Source organism: Macaca nemestrina, chromosome 2, assembly GCF_043159975.1.
Source record: "Macaca nemestrina isolate mMacNem1 chromosome 2, mMacNem.hap1, whole genome shotgun sequence".
Classification (NCBI taxonomy): Eukaryota; Metazoa; Chordata; class Mammalia; order Primates; family Cercopithecidae; genus Macaca; species Macaca nemestrina.
The window spans coordinates 76,217,221-76,240,751 of NC_092126.1; the positions used below are offsets into that span (position 1 = coordinate 76,217,221).

Genomic DNA, 23,531 nt, shown 5'->3' on the forward strand with positions numbered 1-23,531 from the left:
AGTAATGACATTTTAATACATATGATCAATTTTATCATTTTCATAATTAACCCCTAACTAGGCACATGCAAAACATAATTCAAATTGTTAATTATAAAGGTCAACTTACTTTATAAATTTTATTTCAAATTTTCTTGCAAAATAAAAATTATAAACACTTGCATCCACCAGGCATGCACCTTGGACTATATAGAACATTTAAGATATAATTATTTACAAAATAGTATAGTTTTCTATTACTAGATTGAGAGACATATCAGAAATTTGGATTAAAAAGTAAAATATAGCACTCCTTTACTTAAACCTGACCACAGATACCAGAATGTTAAAAACAAAACAAAACAAAACAAAACAAACAAACAAAAAAACTGTAGATGGGAGAGTAAGATATAAATATAATTAGCTATCTAGGCTGTCTCTATAATTATTTAATTTCATGCAACTTAATTTTCTTCACAATTCTAACATTATTAAAACTTGCCTTGGTCTATTTACATCAGTTATTTAATGTACTTTTTAAAACAGCGTTTACTGAATCTCTGTTTCTTAAAATTAAGACACCAAACAAATAAACTCCCAAACAGTTCAACTGTTGGACTGTTTTATGAAGATAGCCACAATTACTAGACTTTTAATGATAATAAGATGGCATTGTCAGTCACTGGACTTCTTAGGTTTGGCAATAAAAGGCTGTACGGGCCAAGGGCAAACTTTATCCTTCACCCTCTCAAGTTTCACTGAAAAGTAAGCGACAAAAGATAGATTCATGCAATAAAGTGATACAAATTTATTGATGTGTACAAGAGAATCACAAAGTGATTACCACACCACACAATAGGGAACAGATGGCTATATACCCTTCTCTTAGGGAAAGGGAAATATAAAGTGTGGATGATTTTAGGGGATAGTAAATAATTTTTAGAGGGAGTCAAAGGGCTTGAAGAACATACAGTCACCTGGGACAAAGTCTGCTGGGTTGGCAGAACACTGGTTTGTCAGTAAAGTCTCTTCAGGTGTGTTGATAGACTTCAGTCTTCCTGCAATATGAATTCAGCACAGAGAAGGGACCAGAGATACTTATTTTCTTTTTTGTTCTATCCAGACTTTAGCAGATAAGGTAACTTCCAAGAACAACTTCATCCTGTTCTTTGGAAGAGGCAGGATTGAGAGACAGGAAGCGTAGGCTCAGATCAGAGAGATGTTGAGGCTTCTTCAGTTTAGCACATCAAAGTGTCATATTTTGGTGTATTGGTTTCTGAGCTCCAACGAGGCCATGAAGACAGAAACATGATTCATACAATATTCCTGATTTTTAGATCACAAAGACTAGTGAGAAAGATTTATATGCTCCGAAATATTTCAAGTTAAAGTGTAAATAGAAATGTATAAAATATACTATAAACACACACAACTTCAACTAATTATGAATTCAAGGAACAGAGAAGAATGGTAGAGTCAAGATAAATTTCATTGAGCACATAACATTAGAGCTTAATTTAAAAAAATAAATCTTTTTGTGGATTAGGGAAGTAGAGAAAGGGGGTCCATGAAAAGAATTAATGTGAATACAAATGCACATTGTTTGTTTGTTTTCTGATAAACTTATTTATTTCTTTTTTTATTATTGTTTGAGGTATAATGCCATGAAAAGAAATGCTGAGCACTCTAGGATTCTACTTTAAGTTGGAAACCATAAATATATACGCCTCCAATTTTCTTGGCAATATGATTTTTTTGAGCAACACAAAGCTGCCAAGTGCAGAGTCTAGAATGGGAAAATTTAAGTTCAATGAACATTATTTTCAGGCATGAACAACATTTGGGCAGGTACAATTTTTAGTAACTTAAAATTAAGACACCAAACTCCCAAACAGTTCAACTGTTGGACTGTTTTATGAAGATAGCCACAATTACTAGACTTTTAATGATAATAAGATGCATATTTCAAATCACCTCTCCATGCGAACTGTTCTTACAATGCAGAAAACATAATTATGAAATTTAAAAAAATACATTTTTTTTTCTCTGAAACTGAAACAAATACAATTCTGATATGGTAACAAGAAAAATGTAGTTCAGACAATGATTACTCACTACTGTTGTTATATTGAAGTTCTTTCCACACCGTGGAGACAGGCAGCTTCTTCATGCACTCAGATAATTTGCTTTTATCTTCCTTTGCTACCTCAGGTCAATAGTCCATTAATATTTTATAGTCTCTCTTCTACCACAGTACTTCCACTTATGGTGTGATAGCATTCTTTAAAGGAGCTCCAGTATCTTTTTCATCAGTTCATATCATTTCCATGCTTCTGTGGAATAATTGGTGAGAGGTTTGAATATTCAAATGTTCATTAACAGCGTTTCATAATGTATAAGCTACATAGGCATTTCCTAATTGGTCCATTCTTTTTTTTTTTTTTTTTTTTTTTGAGACAGAGTCTTGCTCTGTCGCCCAGGCTGGGGTGCAGTGGCCGGATCTCAGCTCACTGCAAGCTCCACCTCCCAGGTTTAGACCATTCTCCTGCCTCAGCCTCCCGAGTAGCTGGGACTACAGGCGCCCGCCACCTCGCCCGGCTAGTTTTTTGTATTTTTTAGTAGAGACGGGGTTTCACCGTCTTAGCCAGGATGGTCTCGATCTCCTGACCTCGTGATCCGCCCGTCTCGGCCTCCCAAAGTGCTGGGATTACAGGCTTGAGCCACCGCGCCCGGCCTATTGGTCCATTCTTAACCATTGAAAACAAATGTTCTATTCTGAAGCACTGCAAACATAACAATCACCTGTGATATTTTCACTTAAAAAAAAAATGGTATTTTTCCCCTCCCCTCAAAAGTGTCATCAAGTAATTTGTGGCAGGATCAGATATGTATATTTTATCAAGCACTGTAGGTGATCCTGATTCAGGTAGTATAGGGATAACAATTTGAGAAACATTGTCAAAAGATATATTGTGCTGGATATTATTTTGGCATTTAGATGGTCTTTTAGAAATATTCATTGTTTAATCTTTCTTCACAGTGCAAAGCTCTGTGGCATGTTAAATAATTTCCTAGCAGCAGTTTGAGGAACTTTACTGGTAGTAATGAAGACTAACATTTAATTTGTACTTACTTCCTGGCTTATAGATAGAAAAAGAAGTTTACTTATAAGTTTAGAAAGGTGTCTCTCTCTCCTTTCTTCTTTCCCTCTATCGTTTCAGAGGGGTTCTGCCCCACGCTAGGAGGAAGGAATGCCACATAGAGAAGCCAAGAAGAATCTGAACAAAAAAGTCTGGCTAGATCTCATTCTCAGTCCACTACTATTAGATCATACCCTTTTGTCCAATCACATTTCTACTCAGCTGTCAATTTTTCATCGAATCTAAGCATAAAAATGGATAATTTCCCCTGAGTCTTTGGGTCTTTATTTCTGAAGTCTCCCACATCATGTACAAATTTGATTTAATCAATTTGTTATGCTTTTCTCTTGTTAACCGTTTTGTTGTTGTTGTTATGACAGCATTGGTTGTGAGCCTTATGATGGGTATGGAAAGGTATCACAACTTTCAGCACCTACAATTGAAAGAAATGATCAAATATTTACATGTCTAATACAGTCTATATACCTTTTCTCCATCCCTATTCTTCCCAATGGAGTGTGATGTGCCCCACAAAAGTAAGTTGAAATAACCACAGAACCTTAGACAAATACTTAACATTTGCAGTCTGAGCTTCCAATTTCAGCCCTACATCAAATGAATTCTATCTGCCTCAGAGCTTCTGTATTTTTTTTTCCATACCATATCTAAAGTTCTATTTTAAAACCTACCTGACCTTGCTTTGTGCATATCTCTTACATTGTGTTTCACTAATTTTCAACATAAGCCCTGTGTTGATTAACATGATAGATCTGTGCTCTTCTATTTGATATTACTCTTTATCATCAAAGATTCTTCCCCAACTGTGTGCCTTTTGCTTGGAATATCCCTTATCCACCTCATTATTTTTCCAATTTTAGTCACTTTAGGCATACATTAAAACGAATAAAAATTTCATAAACATTTCCCTAATTTCAAACTTGTATTCTAAGCTTCAGGAAATTGGAAATCAGGGAACTAAAACTATGAGTCCAGAACGAGGTGTTCCATGACAATTGATGTGACTTTGCTCATGATCAGCAAAATTATATGTTTAAAATAAACTAATGTGCAGAATAAAATGTTTAAATGTTTTTGCAGAAAAAAGATATACATATTAGCTAAAAATTACTAACTTAATATTCAACATCCTGAAAATCTAACTTAAAACTGTAATATACTTTCCAAATTTAGACTTAATTTTCTATGGTCCTTGAGATGGAATGAGCAAGAGCTTAGGATCCACATTAAAGATTTCTTTTAAAATCTACCTTGTTTTAAAATAAAAACTTTACAAAAATTTAACAGAGATTAACTGACTAAAGAACAATTCCTGACTCAGGAAACCCCCAGAATCACAGCAGATTCATAGAAACTACAGTGCTACTGCAGGGTTGAAGATTTATGGTCAGGAAAAGGAAAGTGAAGTATAAAACCCGAAGTGAGGGCTGGGTGTGGTGGCTCAGCCTGTAATCCCAGAACTTTGGGAGGCTGAGGTAGGAGGATCACCTGAGGTCAGGAGTTCAAAACCAGTCTAGCCTACATGCTGAAACCCCATCTCTATTAAAAATAATAATAAAAAAAGAAATTAGCTGAGCCTGGTGGTGGGTGCCTGTGATACCAGCTTTTTGGGAGACTGAGGCAAAAGAATCACTTGAATCCAGGAGGGATAGGTTGCAGTGAGCTGAGATGGAGATCATGCCATTGTACTCTAGCTTGGGTAACAAGCGCAAGACCCCATCTCAATTAAAAAAAAATAAAATAAAAATAAATAAATAAATAAATAAATAAATAAATAAATAAAGAGGTACAGACAGCTGGATTGGTTATTGTTACAGCTCACAGTAGCTTAGTGTTTGCCTTATTTGAACATGGTTTGAACAGTTGGGCACTTTTTGACAAAACTCAGTGATTGTCACAAAAGTAGGTTACAGTCTATTTACACATTCAGTTACGTTGCTGTTCACTGTATATGGGGAAAAAAAAAAAAAACTTCAGGCAGAACTTAAAATATGTAAGGAGGCAGATTCAGGTAAAACTTAATTTAACACTTGTTTACATTCTAATTAACAAAACTAGAGATACTTTTATTTTCATTTTTTATGGGTTTATAAAAGTTGTACCTATTTTAGGGGTACAAGGGATATTTTAATACTGTATATAATGTGTAATGATCAAGTAAGAGTAATTGGGTTTTCCATTAACTCAAATCCACCCTTTCTCTGTGTTGAGAACATTAAAATTATTCTTTTCTATTTTAAAATATATGATAAATTATTAACTATAATTTTCCTATTATACTAACAAATACTAGAGCTTAATCTTTATATCTAATTATATTTTTGTATCTATTAGCCAAGTTACAAAAGCACTGCTACAACTTTCAAAAACTCAATATGTTGAAGATAATGTATATTTCTGTCTTAGAGCTAAGATTTAATTTAGCAATTACAACAATACATTAAAAGAAGAATCATTGCAAAGTAAAAAATTATGTGGAGGAAGGAATGAACTTCAGCAGAAGCCATCAACTGGTCATGTCCTTCCTTATTTTTCTGTTCCTTTTCTTTGTCAAATTGTGCTTAGATAGTGTTAGCAGAAATTCTTCCCTTTACAGGCATTAGAAAGTTGTCTGGCTGCAATTATATAGGTTAACTACCGGGACTAGGAGGATGAAAGAAGTAGCTGAGAATAGTTGTTTGCAGTTGTACAATCACTCCAACCTATTCAACACAAAAATTGAAAATATATTTAAAAAATATCCAAATGCATGGCCTAACAATATAGGACAACTTTTACACAGTTTGTATTAGATATAATGTGTCAGTAAATTAAATATAAATTTGGTGATTCATTAGAATCTCTAATGTTCAAGAGTTCTAAATTAATATTTGTATATACATAATGTTTTCAATCTGGGTTCGAAGATGTTCTGCTCTACCAGTTCAGTGGTGGAGTAATAAGAAGAAAGTTCTAGCCAAGTAAAAAATCTATCTACTACTGTTTAATTTAAAGGTTTTTCACAACCAAAAATAGATTTGGAAATCATGGATGAATACTATAATTAATAAGTAAGAACAAATTCTACTTTTTTTGCTGAATGCATTTTTATTAGCAGAGCACTGAAAGGGTTTAGTAGCATTGTTATTTTAGTACTGTAATTCTATTCTTTTAATGAAGATATATTGAGACTTATATACCTAAGTACCATTTTCTCTAGCCTATTATCTCTAGAAGTAAAATAAAGGACCAGTAAATACTCTGTCCTTAAGAAGTTCACCATCAAGGGCAGTAGTTCTCAATTTTGAATTAGCATAAGACTGACCTGGAGTGCTTATTTACAGTTCAGCTACTATCTGCCACCACCTTTTGATTGGGTAGTTTCTAAGGGGGAGGTCCCCAAATTAGTAATTTTATCATAATCATCTGATTCTAATGCTGGTGCTATAGTGTTATGCTTTTCAGAAAATGTTGTAAATAAATATATAGATGCAAATGTTATCTATATAAAGAGGATAGAGAGGATAAATAATCTTAGAGATAAGAAAAATAGAAAGCTTCAAAGGAGTGACTTTTTACTTGAATATTTAACAAAGTAAAATTTTTTAATTATAGAAAAAGGATAGTCCATTTCATGAAAAGAAGATAACATTACAAAAAAAATAAAGGCATGGAGGCATGAGACAATATTGTTGATTTGGAGACTAGTAGGGACATTTATGAAAAGGAGAAATAGGACACAGATTTTTTGTAGCAAATGATAAAAAATACGTAAGAATATTAAGAAACATCAGTATATAAAGACATTGCATATCATGCTACAATGTCTGCGTGTTATACCATTGGCAAAACTGGGTTTGAAGCAATAGAATAATCTAATTTAGAGTTTTCAAAAATAAAATTTTAATAAATAAATCTGGTAGAAAAGTGAAAAGTACAAGAAAGAAGATATTTTTAGATTGAAAGTCTTCTTTTGTATAATTTGATATTTGTGAAAAGTTTGGGAAATATCATAACTTTTTCATAAATTTTAGATAACAAAAACAATAGATTACCTATGGTTAAACTAATATAATATGGTTTTACTGGTATCTTTCAATGTTCAAAGATGCTGAATGTGGACTTGAGCTTTTAACTACTCAAAACGTTGAATTAGATTATTTACTTTATTAACGGTTTTACCCAGGGTTCTTTAGTAGTTTAAGAAAATTGAAATGTAAGTTGATCAATAAATCAAGCAAAAAAAAAGAGAGAGAAAAAAAAACTCTAAACAACTTCTAAGAAAATTTGTCCCATAAATCAGACCATCTATAATCCAGTGGAGGAAATAGTACAAGTTAACCCAGAGGCTTTTAAATCCACTCTATAACTAAATACCATCTTTGCTTCCAGAAAGGTCATGATCAAAAGCAGTTGGTCATATATACATATGCTTTAGAGTTTGGGAATGATAAAAACTGAGCAGTAGATTATAATTCTTAATTTAAAATTAATCCCCCTGGAGATGGGGAGAGGCAGATAAGGGCAATAGCTTTCCTATTTGAGAGTACCATATGTGATTCTAGGTGTTTTGTGCTGCTAAGTACTCTGCTTAAATATTCTGAGAAATACACACATCCATACATGCATGTGTCCTAAAGTAACCCCATTCAAGTCTCTGTAGAATTTAGGCTTTAAATGGGTAAGAGTTGACACTTGTGCCCAAGAATGAGATGTGGAAATTGTGCCACTTTTTAATTAAATCATTTACTATATTCTATATTAAACATGTTTGTCTTTCCTATTGCTTAAAAAAAAAAAAAAAAAGTCCTGTGTCCTAAAACAGTACTATAAAGGAGATGAATGAGCAGACTACCTTGTGACTCACATCAGTACTGTATGGCACCAAGAGTTTAACCTGGAGAAGTAGACTTTTGGGAATGCTGCAAAAATGTGCACTGGATAGTATGGAATGGAGTGGGGTGTGGGGAGAGTAAGCCAATATAAGATTCTAGAGAAGTGCACAGATGGGATCAGCAATACTTTCAATTAGAAATTACCCAATCCACTGAAAAAAAAATCAGCTGAGAGGAAATGAACTCAAACATCTGGATTAGGTTATAATGAAGACATGAACAAGCCATGAACTCTGAGCTTGCCCCGCTAAAAAGGTAGGACATTTCTGTCATAAATCATTGAGTTGATGAGGCTTATTGCCCACAGCAGTGTCATATGATTGAACTTGCTTACTTGTGTTCTTCATAAGGTTCCTCTTAGCCAATGGAAAAAAAGTTAGGAAGAAAAATGGGAATTGACAGAATTTAAATATATATCAAAAACCAATAACTAAAATTGGATTAAATAATTCTTTTGTCCTAGGCATGAGATGACTTAGATAGGGACCACAAGTTTATGAAAATCTGCAGGAGAGGTCTTGTTACTTCCTCTCCCCCTGCATTAGATGGCTTGGAGTTCAATGAATTTATTTGGAACTAGATTACTTGCTCTAGGTTACTTACTTAATCAATGCAAGTGTCAGTTTCCACATCAGTAAATCTGAATAATGATCCATAGCTTTAAGGATGACTATGAGAAAGAAATTAGCTATGCAAATCTAATCACCCTTATCAATGACAAATTCATAACAAGATCTTAGTATATGTTAGATGTTAGTGATTTATTCATTAAATATATTTCTAAATGCATGGTACACCAGCTAAACATGATTTAGAAATATAAAATTGTGAAACCACAGAATTTTAAATTAAATTCTGCAAACAAAATCAATGGTCTCTTAATGCACTGTTTCTCTAATAGTACACAGAGATTATATATATATATTTTAAAATTATACTCAGTTTCAGAAAGTTTTGGCAGGTCACGGTGACTCATGCCTATAATCCCAGCACTTCAGGAGGCAGAGGCAGGTAGGTCACTTAAGGCCAGGAGTTTGAGACCAGCCTGGCCAATGTGGCGAAACCTCATCTCTACTGAAAACAACAACAACAATAGAAAATTAGCCAGACATGAGGCCTAGACACAAGAATCGCTTAAATCTGGGAGGTGGAGGTTGCAGTGAGCCAAGTTCGTGTCACCACATTCCAGCCTGGGAGACAGAGTGAGACTGCATCTCAAAAAAATAAAAAGAAAAAAGAAAAAAAATTATGATAATCATTTATTGAGATATAATCTCTGTACAAATAAATATACTTTTTCAAAACAGCTGGCAAAGCATTCTATATAAAAAATTTTCATTGAACAAAATTCTTAAAATAGATAATAAAAATTCATTCCAGATACATAAAATATATCAGTTCTGTCAGTATTTTATTTCATTAGTTAGAACATACTAAAATAAATATATTTTCAAAAGGTTAAATTTTACTCTCATAACCTAAATTATTGTATGTAACACTTTTATATAGAATCTACTGACATTGTCATTGAATTTTTTTTAATGAGCACATTAACATTTCCTGTTTTAGTTATTCAAAATTGTCCTACATGCACATACTTTGATTTCCATTGCCTGTCTACTAATTTTTAAATCTTCTCCTGCCAAAAACATGTTTAAATAGGAAAACAATAAAGAAACTTATTATTACAACTTGATTATTTTTTGATGCGTAAGCATTTCACAAAAAGCAAAATTCAGCTGTACCTGTGCTAATATTTGGCTGATTAAATCACATTTCTTGGTGTAGGAAGATCTCATGTTTTTCTACAGTCACAGAAAAATTCTGCATTGTAAGAGCAAAAGCTGTTCACTCTACTATTCATTGAGGAGTTTATATTAGAAACATGGAGTATTTTTATGACTGATAAAGCCATAATTAAGTAAATAGCTAATTCTACAGTTGAGGCAAATATGAAGTACTTTTGTAATGTTCTTGACATTTCAGTTTCTATTAAGCTTTATGTTGTGCCAAAGGAATGTGAAATAACAATTCTCCTTAAAGAAATTGATGACCAACCTCAAGCAAAAACAGCCATTAAAAGGAAAAATTGTGTTTTATGTTCAGGACAAATATTCTTTCAAAATGTGATAAAATCATACTCAACAGTATAAAACTTAATGGACACCACAGACTGCCAGGTATCATAAATGATTCTCTCATAGAAAAAGCTATTATGTTTAAAATATTTTCTTTTAAATAATGGCAATGGCCACCTTGGGGATTAACTTGATGTATAGAGTAGGTACCCTGTGAATGTTCTTGAATGCTTTTTGGTTTTTAAGAGTAAGTTGGTTACTTAGATTGTTTGAAATGTTGCAAGGCACATTATATCTCTGTGCTAAGATGCCATCTATTTTATCATGTAACATCAATATTTTATTAGATTGGGGATAGGAGATATGAGACACTTAACTATACATCAGTTTTCTTTACCTTTCTGAGAATAGCATAAAAGTTCATTTCAATATAACAACCAAAATTTGAGAATATCAAGCAAATAACAATGAGTAGCCAGCAGCCCTCACACAAGGCTGGTTGGACTAAATTTTATGAGGGAAAAAAATCACAGACAGTACAGAAATGAGTGCAGTGTTCCATCATCTCAGTGCACAAAAGTCTAGCAGGCCCAGCCATAAGAATCCATTAAAGGTATCCTGACCCTTCAATTGCAGGGCATTTCAACTGCATTGACTCCTCTGCTGAAAAGATCAACAGCAGTTAACAGGCAGTCTGTGGTCTCTGGCCATGCTTTTCTGCTAACTCAGAACTCATAGTTGGGCAATACCAGCTATCCTTCCCTGCTATGATTAAAAAGTTTGGGTTGAAGCCTTTACCACAGCATGAAATGTGGTGAAAGAGACTGATTCACAACCATAACAAGCCCAAGACGTGACCTCTTTGAAATGTAAGTAAGCAATCTATTCTACTTGAGTCAGTAAGAGCTTGGTGTCTAGGCAGTGCAGTGCTGTTGAGAACACTAGAAGACAGAAAAGTTAATAAAGGAAAGAAGGACAAAAGATATTTTGAAGACTGTCACTAAACTATGGGCACAGGGAACACAGACCTGTTCAAATAAATCATTCTCAAAATATAGATTGAAGCTTTTGAGCTTATTAAATAAAGGGATCACCAGTGTTGATCAGTAATTTGTGGGACTACATAAATTGTCTGAAACTCAATCATACCTCATCACCTTTGCCCTTGTTAAAACTTCCCTTCTCTGCATGGTTGTTTGTGATATAGCCAACTTATCCCTCATCTGACTAACCCAAATCCCAACATCTCCCCATGACTTAGAGTTGATCAAAACAATGTAAGTAAGTTCCTCTCTTAACATGTGATTTCATTAAACTAGCCAATTGACAGCTTCAGACAGAAAGCCTAAGGGATAATGCCCATGGACACTAATAAAGATGCAGTCCGACTAGTTCTCTTCCTTTTACCTTTATTTCTCTCTCTCTTTCTCTCTCTCTCTCTTTCTCTCTTTATTACATACAAACACACACACACACACACACACGCACACACACACACACACACTACCTGCTGGTTGAGCTTCTTACTGCCTTCAAACGTCCCTTCAGCCTCCTCTAACCCCCTATTCTATCTGGGACACGTAAGTAATATATTTCTTCCATTTCTTTTTTTTTTTTTTTTGAGACGGAGTCTCGCTCTGTCGCCCAGTCTGGAGTGCAGTGGCGCGATCTCGGCTCACTGCAAGCTCCGCCTCCTGGGTTTACGCCATTCTCCTGCCTCAGCCTCCTGAGTAGCTGGGACTACAGGCGCCCGCCACCGCGCCCGGCTAATTTTTTGTATTTTTAGTAGAGACGGGGTTTCACCGTGGTCTCGATCTCCTGACCTTGTGATCCGCCCGCCTCGGCCTCCCAAAGTGCTGGGATTACAGGTGTGAGCCACCGCGCCCGGCCCTATTTCTTCCATTTCATTTTCATTTATTGTGGTTTTATTTTTCTATTGTCTCATACCTGACCGCACACAATCCTAGCTTTTTCAATCAGGGCTCTCATAGAAAATGGCTTTCTTGGCTTATGGCCACTCTCATGAAAGATACACCTGAAGAAAAAAATTAAAAAGAAATTGTAACAATAGAAATTACAAAAATAAAAGTGAGAATGTGAATTAAGGGAATTTTCAGGTAAAAAAAAAAAAGACAGAGAAATATTGTCAGTGGAATTACTTCAAAAGCACTAAAATAACTGCTTCAGGTTAATGGCCGTTTACTGAAACTATCAACTGTTCCAATAAACACCTTATTTTAGGTTTAGAACATTTTCTTAGAATCCTAGGAAATATTGAATGATTAAACTAAAATAAGATAGATGTCAAAAATGTGCACTCTCACATACTCTTTTAGGCATTTACTGCAGCTCATAGCCAGTGCCATAAAACAAGAAAATAAATAAAAGGCATAAAGATTTGAAAGGGAAATGTAATATTCTCATTATTAAAAGATTATGATTATTTACATTAAAAAGTCTAAGGAATCTACAAGATGACTACTATAACTAGTCGTATTAGAAGATCAGGAATACTTCAGGTTATAGGATCAGAATGTATTATCAATTGTGATTTTATATATTACAACCCAATAATTAGATAATAAAATTTAAAAATAACATTTATTGTAGCATAAAAATTCTAGTTCTTGGGAATAAATTCAACAAAAAAGTTTAAGACTTCTACATAATAAGCTACAAAACAATGATAAAATAAATAAGAATATCTAACAAATACAGTACAGTCATAGATTCAAAGACTCAATATTAAGATGCTAGTTTTTCCCAAATTGATCTTCATATTCAAAACAATTCCATTCATAATCTTAACAGACTATTTTTTTGTAGAAATGCATTAGTTGAGTCAGTATTACAAAAGTCCAAACTATATACAAAATCTTAAAACAATCTTGAAAAAAAAGAAAAGAAAAGGAGTACTGATGTTATTGATTTTCTGTCTTTCCATAATGTTTTATTAATAAAGATTGAATGGTTTTGCCCTATTGAAAAATAATAAGATCAATGGAACAAGTTAGAAAGCTGAGAACTAAACCTCTATTTATTTGGTCATTTGAATTTCAACAAGCTGTCCTGGTAACATAATTCAGAAAGGAAAGTCTTACGACAAATTTAGTAAATATGTGAGGAAAGAAAATAATGTTAATGCCTCCCTCAAACCACCTGCAAAAGGTAATTCACAATTGGCCAAAGACTTAATTGCAAAAGCTTAAATTTTAAATAAAAAGTACAACTTATGGAAAAAAAGAAAATGCTTTCTGGCATTGATGAGGGTTTTGAATGCAAGGATATGTTCATCTGTCAAATTTATTCAAATTATATTTAAGATCTGTATATTGCACTATATATGCAATTTTTTAAATTTATTAAGAGACAGATACTCATTGTATTGCCCAGGTTGGTCTCTTGAAGGTCACTTGAACTATAGTTTCAAGATTCACTTCAGCCTCCCAAGTAGGTTGGACTACAAACACATGCCATTACTGCAGGCTTATGTTCTATTTGAAGTTTATTGCAAATGTAATTTGCTGAGTCAAGGCACAGATATGGTCATGTCCATAATGTGGTAAGCAACTGACAATTATATCTGGAATGAAATGCAGTCTAGACTTCCTGACTACTTGAGAATGCGAGTATAAGAGCAGAAAAGAAAGGAGAGAGAATCGTATGGACCTTGTTCTCTACAATGTAGCTTTGTAACTCTTGATATCTTTCCCACCTCCTGATTCTTGGGTACCTAAAAGATAACTAAAACCTAAATGAGATTCCCACTACATGGTGATATTAATGACACATAACATTAATAGAGTATTGCAGAGTGTCCTACAGTAAATAGCAGTGTGTTGGATGTACTGCTGCAATCTATACCTGGATGTTCTGTTCTAGCAATATTTTGTGTTTGAACTCCACAGATTAATGGCTTAGGGATGGCCACTGATCTTGTTCCAAGTTGTCTGGGATAGAGTTCTGAGACCATAAAGGATGTTTCATTGGTTGAATCTGTAGTGTCTGGATATTTTAGTAATTATTCACAAAGGGTTGTAGGAAAGCTTTCTGAAGGAGATGAAACCTCAATTGATAGGAGCTTTAAATATATCTATGACTTAGCAATGCAAAGGAATTAGGGAAGAGGATAAAGAAGAGGACCTTTTAGCTATCTATATTATTTTCAAATATGTGAAATAATCTCGTTCTCCCAAAGGAGACATATATATATATATATATATATATATATATTTTTTTTTTTTTTTTTTTTTTTTTTTTTTTTTTGAGATGGAGTCTCGCTCTGTCGCCCAGGCTGGAGTGCAGTGGCCAGATCTCAGCTCACTGCAAGCTCCGCCTCCCGGGTTCCCGCCATTCTCCTGCCTCAGCCTCCCGAGTAGCTGGGACCACAGGCGCCGCCACCTCGCCCGGCTAATTTTTTGTGTTTTTAGTAGAGACGGGGTTTCGCCGTGTTAGCCAGGATGGTCTCGATCTCCTGACCTTGTGATCCGCCCGTCTCGGCCTCCCAAAGTGCTGGGATTACAGGCTTGAGCCACCGCGCCCGGCCGGAGACATATATTTTTAAAATAATGTTTTATCTATTCTTTACAAATAAAATCATTCCCTGTATATCTGTATGAAATTATAGAAGGTAGATAACCTATGTAAACCTAGCATAAATTTCTAAATCTGTATGTTCAAAATATTTATTCCTTATTTGTTTGTGTCACCAAAGCACTTTGTTGTTTTTATTATATCAATTACTATTTGCAATTTTCATTAAGCACAAGTTTATTTTCATAGGAATTGCAGCATGTTTACTTACAGTGCACAAGAAAAAACGAGTGCAATGTGTAAAAATCAGTAAACATATAAAATGTTCTCCTTATTTACCTTTCTGTTTTATTAGTCTTATCTGGTTGATATTTCCTTAAACATAAAATAATAGTAAATTTAGTTCACTCCGATTATTTATATTTTACTTTTTCTATATGGAAACTCATATCACAGATAAACCAGTTGAATAACCTAGATTATAATAACTCAAATTTAAGATGATTTTTACATGGTTAATAGTTTGTGATTCACGTCTGAAGCAACCCAGAAACGTGTGCTAATTTGACATCTGACATTTAATAAAGTACAAAGATATAATGGTGAATGAGCCCATTTCATTTCTCAAATAAGGATAAATAATTAAATGCACTCTACTTTAATAATTTACTTTTTAAAAAAGTAATGAGCTGTAGTTTTGACTTTCTGAAGCATTTTTGTTTGGAGTAGAGTGTTGTATTCTATGGCTGCTGTAACAAATTACCACAAATTTACTGATTTAATACACATCTGGAGTTCAGAAATATAAAATGTGTCTCATTCTGCTAAAATAAATGTATCAATTACTACTTGCAATTTTAATTAGCACAAGTTTAATGAAAGCAGGGCTGCATTCCTTTCTGAAGATTCTAGGAGACAATCTACTTATTTGCACTTTTTAGCATGTAGAGGCTGGCAGGATTTTATTTATTATTTATTTATTTTTTGGCTCAAGGATAATTTCCCTGTCTTAAGGTTAATCAATCAATAACCTTAATTCCATATGTGAACTTAATCCCCCTTGGTCATGTAATTTAGCATATATCACAGATTCTGGGGAGTAGGATTTGAAGACAATATTTTGCCTACCACAGTCTGCCCTTGGCCTCTAAAGATTCATATCTTTCCCATATACTAAATATATCCGCCCTGTTCCAACATCCCCAAAGATCGCATTCCATTATAGCATCAACTCAAAATCCAAAATCACATGTCATAACTAACATTAGTTCAAAAATCCCAGATTTCATAATCTAAGTAAAGTATGGTTGAGATTATGGGTCTATACCATGTTGGGTCAAAGTTTCTCTCCGTCTATTAATTATGAATTTCAAAAAAAAATATCTACTTTTAAAGCACAATGATTTGAAAAACATAGACCAATTATAAGTATTTTTATTTTAAAAGGTAGAAAAATGAAAGAAAAAATGAGTCACCAGTTTAAAATAATTGTTAATTCCAGCCATGGAAACTCCGTTTGATTTCAAGGCCAGGGACTAATTCTTAGGTAGGTATCAGGTAAATAAAGACTGAAAAATAATAATAAAATATAAGTTGTCTTCCATTTCCTCAAATAATTTATTTACTAGTTTAATAATATAAATTAACTCAGAGGCAGAATTTTGTCTAACAGAACTCTCTACTAAGAAAAAGAAGTCTTTTATTTTCATTATTATTATTTTTTTTTAGACAAGTCTCACTGTTGCCCAAGTTGGAGTGCAGTGGTGCGATCTCGGCTTACTGCAACCTCCACCTCCTGGGTTCAAGCGATTCTCCTGCCTCAGCCTCCTGAGTAGCTGGGACTATGGGGCATGCACCACTATGCCCAGCTAATTTTTGAATTTTTAGTAGAGACAAGGTTTCACTATGTTGACCAGGCTGGTCTTGAACTCCTGACCTCATGGTTTGCCCACCTTGGCCTCCCAAAGTGCTGGGATTACAGGTGTAAACAACCACGTCTGGCCAAAAAAGAAGTATTTTATTCAGATAAATAGGAATATATATTAATTTACTTTTGACTCTAAAACCTCCAAGCAGATTTGAATAGTTATTTATAAAAGCAATGATAAACTGAAAAAGTATTTATTGATTCAGTCTACAGAATTTTTGAGTCTTAACTCAGGGATGTCTTCTAGCGCATTTGATATAGTCATTTTTAGATTTAGAAAATATTGTTAAATATTTAACAATTGCTTCAGTTACTTCCTCTTACATTGGAGAAAGAACATTGACCTAACCTGAATGAGATAGTACCTAAAGCAATCATTTCATTTCTTAACTATTACTTAAGTTTATCATTGCTCTTGTAAATACCTACTCTAATCTACTTAAAGGTTTTACAGTCAAAGGCTTCAGAGTGAAAAGAAAATAAATATATATTCTAATTTATTTGAATAAAATACTTCTTTTTCTTAGTAGAAAACACTGTTAGTCAAAAATTTGCCTCCAGATTAATTTATATTATTAAACGAATAAATTGTCTTAGGGAATAGAAGCCAACTTATATTTTATTATTATTTTTCAGTCTTTATTTTCCTGATACTTACCCAAGTTATAATTGGTTACGTTTATCAAATATAATAAAGCCCCATCAGGTGCAAGGGATAAAATACATATGGACGTTTATTTTATGTTTTTTTAAAAATTGGAAATTCATTTCTGGCAGAATAAAAATAGCCATTTTTTAAATACACATGCGTACTTGGCTCACTGCAACCTCCGCCTCCTGGGCTCAAGCAATTCTCCTGCCTCAGCCTTCCAAGTATCTGGGATTACAGGTGCACGCCACCACACCTGGCTAGTTTTTGTATTTTTATTAGAGATGCGATTTCATCATTTTGGGCAGGCTGATCTTGAATTGCTGACCTCAAGTGATCCACCTGCTTAGGCCTCTGAAAGTGCTGGGATTACAGGAGTGAGCAACCGTGCCTGGCCTTAGATGGGTTTATTTGCTGTATATTACTTCAGATTACATTTCTTATGTAGAGTGCAGAAAGCAGAATTCTGACAGTAACTCTTATGTTAGAGAAAAATGTACTAATCTTTAATAAGTATGTGATACATATATTAAATATTTAAAAAATAATTATCTTTAAGAGAACTGATATGATGTTGAAGGTTTGCTTTTTTATGCATCACTTTTTATCTGGTAATGAAAGGAACATTTTTAATTCAACAGTTAAGGATTAAAATGTAAATTGTATGATGTGTTACCCCAAGTGACTGATCACTATTAGTACTAAGTTCATAATTATTGTTTTTATTTAAATTTAAATTTAAAGTGTTACCTTTTGATTTACTTATTAATCTCAATAATGTTGTTTTTACTATCTCACCTAAAATATTATTTTCTTCTGGATTATAATTTCATAATTATGTGATATGCAACTTGTTTACCAAAGCGGTATGTCACAATAACAAGTTTGTAAATTTTGGAATTTGACCAACTTGTTCCATATTCTTACTCTGTCATTTACTACTTTTTAGTATTATTAATCTCAAACAGATGACTTTATTTTGCTAAACTTTGATTTTAATGTCTGTTATATGGACCACTCTGTCAAATTTCTTACTTAATAAACAGTATATAGCATTAATTATTACTCTATATATAATTAACAAGTTTTGGAGAACATTTTATGTGAGTCTAAATTTATTGATGTTGGTGTACTTGCACAACATCTTGAATTCATTGTACAAATCCCATAAATAGCCTGACTTTGGTTTTGATGTTTGACTGCTGACAGCTTTCAATACCTACAATTCCCAATTTCTCTTTTGCCTGTATCTCTAAAAATTGCTAAGGATAGCTTGGTTTTCCTTCCTTTGGCACTAACAGGAAATTCAAACCATGCAAATCCTAGCCATTTGAGGCAAGCCTCAACACAACCCCATTTCCCAATCACATAAAACCCCAAGCCACTTGCCACTGTGCTCTCTTAACTCGTTTTTAGACCTGCTTTGGTGCTTGCTGTGCTCTATGCAGAAATCCTCATTTTCCAAGAATTTTAGCCTCATTTTAGCTTTTTGGTGATTATGTGCAACCATTAATCTTGACATTCAAACCAATTATAGGTGAATGGGGATGGAAGGGTGCCTTCTGTTTTTAAAAGTTACTAAAACAACTATATTAGGCAATTTGATGTTTTATGATTTATTTTTGCTCAATTGTTACACAAATCATGAACTAGTGACATGATAAATATAATCTCTATGATTTAATTTTGTTGATTTATTTGTATACTCAAAACTCTGTTATAGGTGTTGTACAGTCATGCATCACTTAATGATGGGATACATTCTGAGAAATGCATCATTATGCAGTTTCACTGCTGTGCAAACCTCATAGAGTAGGCCTGCACAAATCCAGATGATGTAGCCTGCTACATACCTAGGCTGTATGGTATAGCCTATTGCTGCTAGTCTACAAACCTTTTCAGCATGTTACTGTACTGAATATTGTAGGCAATTATAATGCCATAGTAATGGCTCATATGTCTAAAAATATCTAAGCATAGAAAATGTCTAGTAAAAATATGGTATGAAAAGTTAAAAAAAAAAAAAAAAAAGAGGCACACCCACTTAGGGCACTCACCATGACTGGAACTTGAAAGACTAAAAGTTTCTCTGGGTGAGTCAGTGAGAGGTTGGTGAACCTGAACACCTAGGACACTACTCTATGCTACTATAGGCTTTATAAACACTGCAGAATTAGGATACACTAAAGTCATTAAAAATTTTTTTCAACGATAAGTTAACTAGCTTACTGTAACATTTTTACTTTATAATTGTAAAAAACTTTTTTGATTTATAATACTTAGCTTAAAACCTATGTATAGCTGTACAGAAATATTTTCTTTCTCGATATCCTTATTCTGTAAGCTTTTTGCTATCTTTGAATTATTTTATTTTCTGCTTTCTACCTTCTTTAGTTAAAAACTAAGAAACAAACATACAAATTAGCCTAGGCTTACACAGGATCAGGACTGTTAGTATCAGTGTCTTCCAACTTCACATGTTGTCCCACTGGAAGGTCTTCAGTGGCAATAACATTCATGGAATTCTTATGTCCTATAATAACAATGCTTTATTCTAGAATATGTTCTGAAGGACCTGCCTGAGGATGTTCTACAGTTAACTTATATACAGTTATATAAGAAATACACTCTAAAATAGAAGTATACTCTAAAATAATAATTTTAAAGTATAGTATATTAAATACATAAACCAGTAACATAAATAAAAAGGAATAATATAGTAAAGGTGTGCTTTGGAATGTCAAGGTATGCCCTCTAGAGGTCATGATATCACAAAGAAGTTTGTGAGCAGAGGGTTCAACTTCCTTTTGTTTCTATTTTATCAGTATTATCACTTTCCTAAAGAAGTTTCCTATGACCAATTTCTTTCCAGAGAAAAATGTTAACCCTTAATAAGAGAGGGCTTCGCAAGATATACTGGTACCAATAGAAAGTGAACTGCTATGGCACCCTTTAGGGATTTTTCCCTGAAGAACCGTAGAGATGGGAAATCTTGTCAGCAGCTACAATTTGAAGGGAACTATTCTTTGTCCAGGAGAATGAATCCTGTAATAGTTTGGTGCTTTCCGCACACTTTATCTGTTGTCTTACAATTTTTCAATCTCCTGTGGTTAGAGATAAATGATGATGTAATGTAATGACATCTGACCAAAGGCTATGAAACAGAGTAAGGAATGTTAACATTGCCCTTCAGCTTTTCTTTCTCCTGCTGCAGCAATTGAGCATGACTCATGTTTCAAATGGTACAGCTACGAGGCAGTAAAGCCTTGTGTGTTTCCAAGTGATTTCTGTAGCAGAACCCCTGCTTGTATACTCACCATAGTATGCTCTGTATCTGTAACAGGAATAAAAAGGAAACCTTTGGCTGGGCATGGTGGCTCACACCTATAATCGCAGCACTTTGGAAGGCTGAGAGGCTGAGATGGGCAAATAATTTGAGATCGGGGATTCGAGTCCAGCCTGGCCAACATGGTTAAACCCCATCTCTACTAAAAATTCAAATAAATTAGCTGAGCATAGTGGTGGGCACCTGTACTCCTAGCTACTGGGAGTCTGAGGCAGGAGAATTGCTTGAACCCTGAAGGCAGAGGTTGCAGGGGCAGGGATTATGTCACTGTTCTCCAGCCTGGGTGACTGAGCAAGACTCCATCTAAAAACAAAACAAAGCAAAATAAAACCGAAAGGAAATCTTTGTACTGTTAAGTAATTAAGATAGTAAGATTTTTTTTTTTCTTAGCATATTCTGGTATATTCTGACCAATACTAATGGTCAATGGTAATTCATGAATAACAAGGGATTTGACAGGATTTCAGGTATGTGGAAAGAACAAGACTAGAGAATTTTCTATCAAAGATATTTAAACTTAGCTTAAGCAACATAGACTAAATTCACTGCTGAAAATCAAAGTGAATGGAGGAGAATATATGTATTATTATTTCATCAAAATCTTCAACATGCAAAAAAAAAAAAAAAGAAAAAAAAAAGGCTGCCTGTCCCTATATTTGGTGTCTTTGTGAGTTTAGAAGTTTTAAACTGAAGGGCAAAATGCTTTCACCAGAAAACATAAGAGAGATTCCTTTGAACTGAAAGTTACAACTGCTACTTGGCCTTTTGGGACTCATCCTATTGGGTGAGCAATTTATAAAACTTGATGAGAAATGAAAACAAATTCTGCTATGCAAGTTGAAAATAGTTATTTCTAAATATTCTAGATGTCATTGTTTACAGTGCATGAACAAGTCATGTACTCCAATTCATCCAGATGTATTGTTCTGAATTTTGAATTTGATTTTAGTAACAAGATTTACTAGAGAACAATAGAAAAACTTTCGTGGAGGTGCTACTATTGGGAAAAAGCACTAATATAATTATAGTCTATAATGACAGAAATGCTATTAGTATTATGTAGTGTACAATACAAGCTCTGTTTATAGTATAAGTCAATTCATCTGGTATTCATCAGTCCTGGCAAAGGAGTCTTCCTGGAGCATGTTTCTGGATAATGTTGTTTGGGGCCATGACCACATAACCTGTGATAATTGATTCTCCATCTCCAGTGCTGATTTTGGGAGCCATCTACAGATAATTTAATAAATACTTTTTTTAGACCATATGCCATTAATATCTACTATTGCAAATGGAAATCCTTGACTATGGTAGCAATTTCTTATGAATTCACGTTTTCTATCAAAAGAAGTAAATTCAAGAAGAACTTTAATCAACCAGGTTCAAATGGAAAAGCAAAGTAGTTGAGAACATGAGATTCAAGAGCACAGGTTACTAGAACTAGGGTTATCATAGAATTGGAAAATAAGTGAGGCCCTAGTCTTAAAGTTAATATTTATGATATGGAACACACTTGAATTATGAGAAATGAATGTTCAGGGACATGGCTAAAGTAGATGACAAAAAAAGGACAATTGAGTTGATGAAATATGACTTAGATTGTTTGATATGTCATCCATATGATCATTAGAATTGCCATTATATTTATAGTTACAGGAAAATGTATCCATACTGAATATGAATTTATAATTTAGAGGACAGTAAAAGTCAATGATAAATGGAAGTAGAAATTATTTAGCAATATTCTTACTATGAACTTAATGCTTGTGACCCCTCATCCCCAATTCATATGTTGAAACTTAATTCGCAAAGTGATTATATTAGGTGCTATGGATCTGTGGCAATGATTAAGCCACCTGAGTGGAGACTTCATCAATGGGATTAGTGCCTTACAAAGGCTGAATAGACCAGTGTTATCTCCTTCCACCATGCGAGGACATGATAAAAACATGCCATCTATGAGGACACAGGGCCACATCAAACACTGAGTCTTCTAGCAGCTAGATCTTGGACTTCCCAGCATCCAAAACTGTGAAAAATAAATTTCTTTTGTTTTAAAGCCTTCCAGTTTATGGTATTTTTGTTATAACAGCTTGAAAAAACTAAGAAAATTATAGAAGTAAGGTGCTACTCTAACAAATAACTAATGTGGAAGAGCTTTTGGAAGTGGGTAATAGGTAGGGCTGGAAGAGTTTTTTGAGGCACATGCTAGAAAAGTTTACATTGCTGTGAATGGGCCATTGAGGTGAGGGTGGGGTGAGGGTCCAGAAAGAAAACAGCTGCAGAGACAATCTTAATTTTCTTAGAGAACACCTATGTGGTTGTCAATAGAATGTTGGTAGAAATATGGATGGTAAAGACTAGTCTGCTGAGGTCCAGACAGAAATGAAGAATATGTTTTTGGAAACTGAAGCAAAGGTGATGCTTATTATAAACTGGTAAAGGACTTGACTGAATTGTGTTTCTGTATTAGTATTTTGCATCAGGCAGGACTTGTGAATGATGAAGTTGGATATTTACATGAGGTTATATCTAAGCAAAATGTTGAAGGAGTGGCCTGAATTTCTTTTTTTATTTTTATTTTTTTACTGCTTATAGGGAAATGCAAGATGACAGACGTAATTTAAAGACAAAATTGTTAAACAAAAGAACAACATAAATTTTGAAAAGTCTCAGCCTATCCATATTGAAAACAATAAAAAATCCTCTTCAGGAGAGAACACCAAAGGTATGAGCAAATGACCACATAGTAAGGAGACTCATGAGGTATCTGAACAGAAGCCAGAACCTATTGGTCAAGACAATACAAGAATGACCTCAGCAACAATTCAGAAATCATCATGCCTGCCACTGTCATCAAAGGTTCAGAGTGCAAAAGCTCCAGTGAGTGCATAACCACCAAAGAGAACTCTCATCAGGGCAATGCCAGGTGGAGCCTTAGGGGTGAAGCTACCCCTGAGTGTCCAGATCAGAATACCTACTGGCAT

At 33.9% G+C, this 23,531-nt stretch overlaps 1 long non-coding RNA gene across 2 annotated transcripts; it reads right to left on the minus strand.

The window, feature by feature from the left end:
• Positions 1–772: 772 nt before the first annotated feature.
• Positions 773–19,752, minus strand: LOC105466389 (uncharacterized). Of its 2 annotated transcripts, XR_978171.2 has the most exons (4): positions 19,635–19,718; positions 12,037–12,124; positions 2,095–2,312; positions 773–1,305 (listed from the first exon to the last, which is right to left on the minus strand). It is a non-coding gene; the product is annotated as an uncharacterized lncRNA (long non-coding RNA). The 2 variants fall into 2 exon arrangements; XR_978170.2 differs by lacking the exon at positions 12,037–12,124 and having other exon boundaries at positions 19,635–19,752.
• Positions 19,753–23,531: the final 3,779 nt, after the last annotated feature.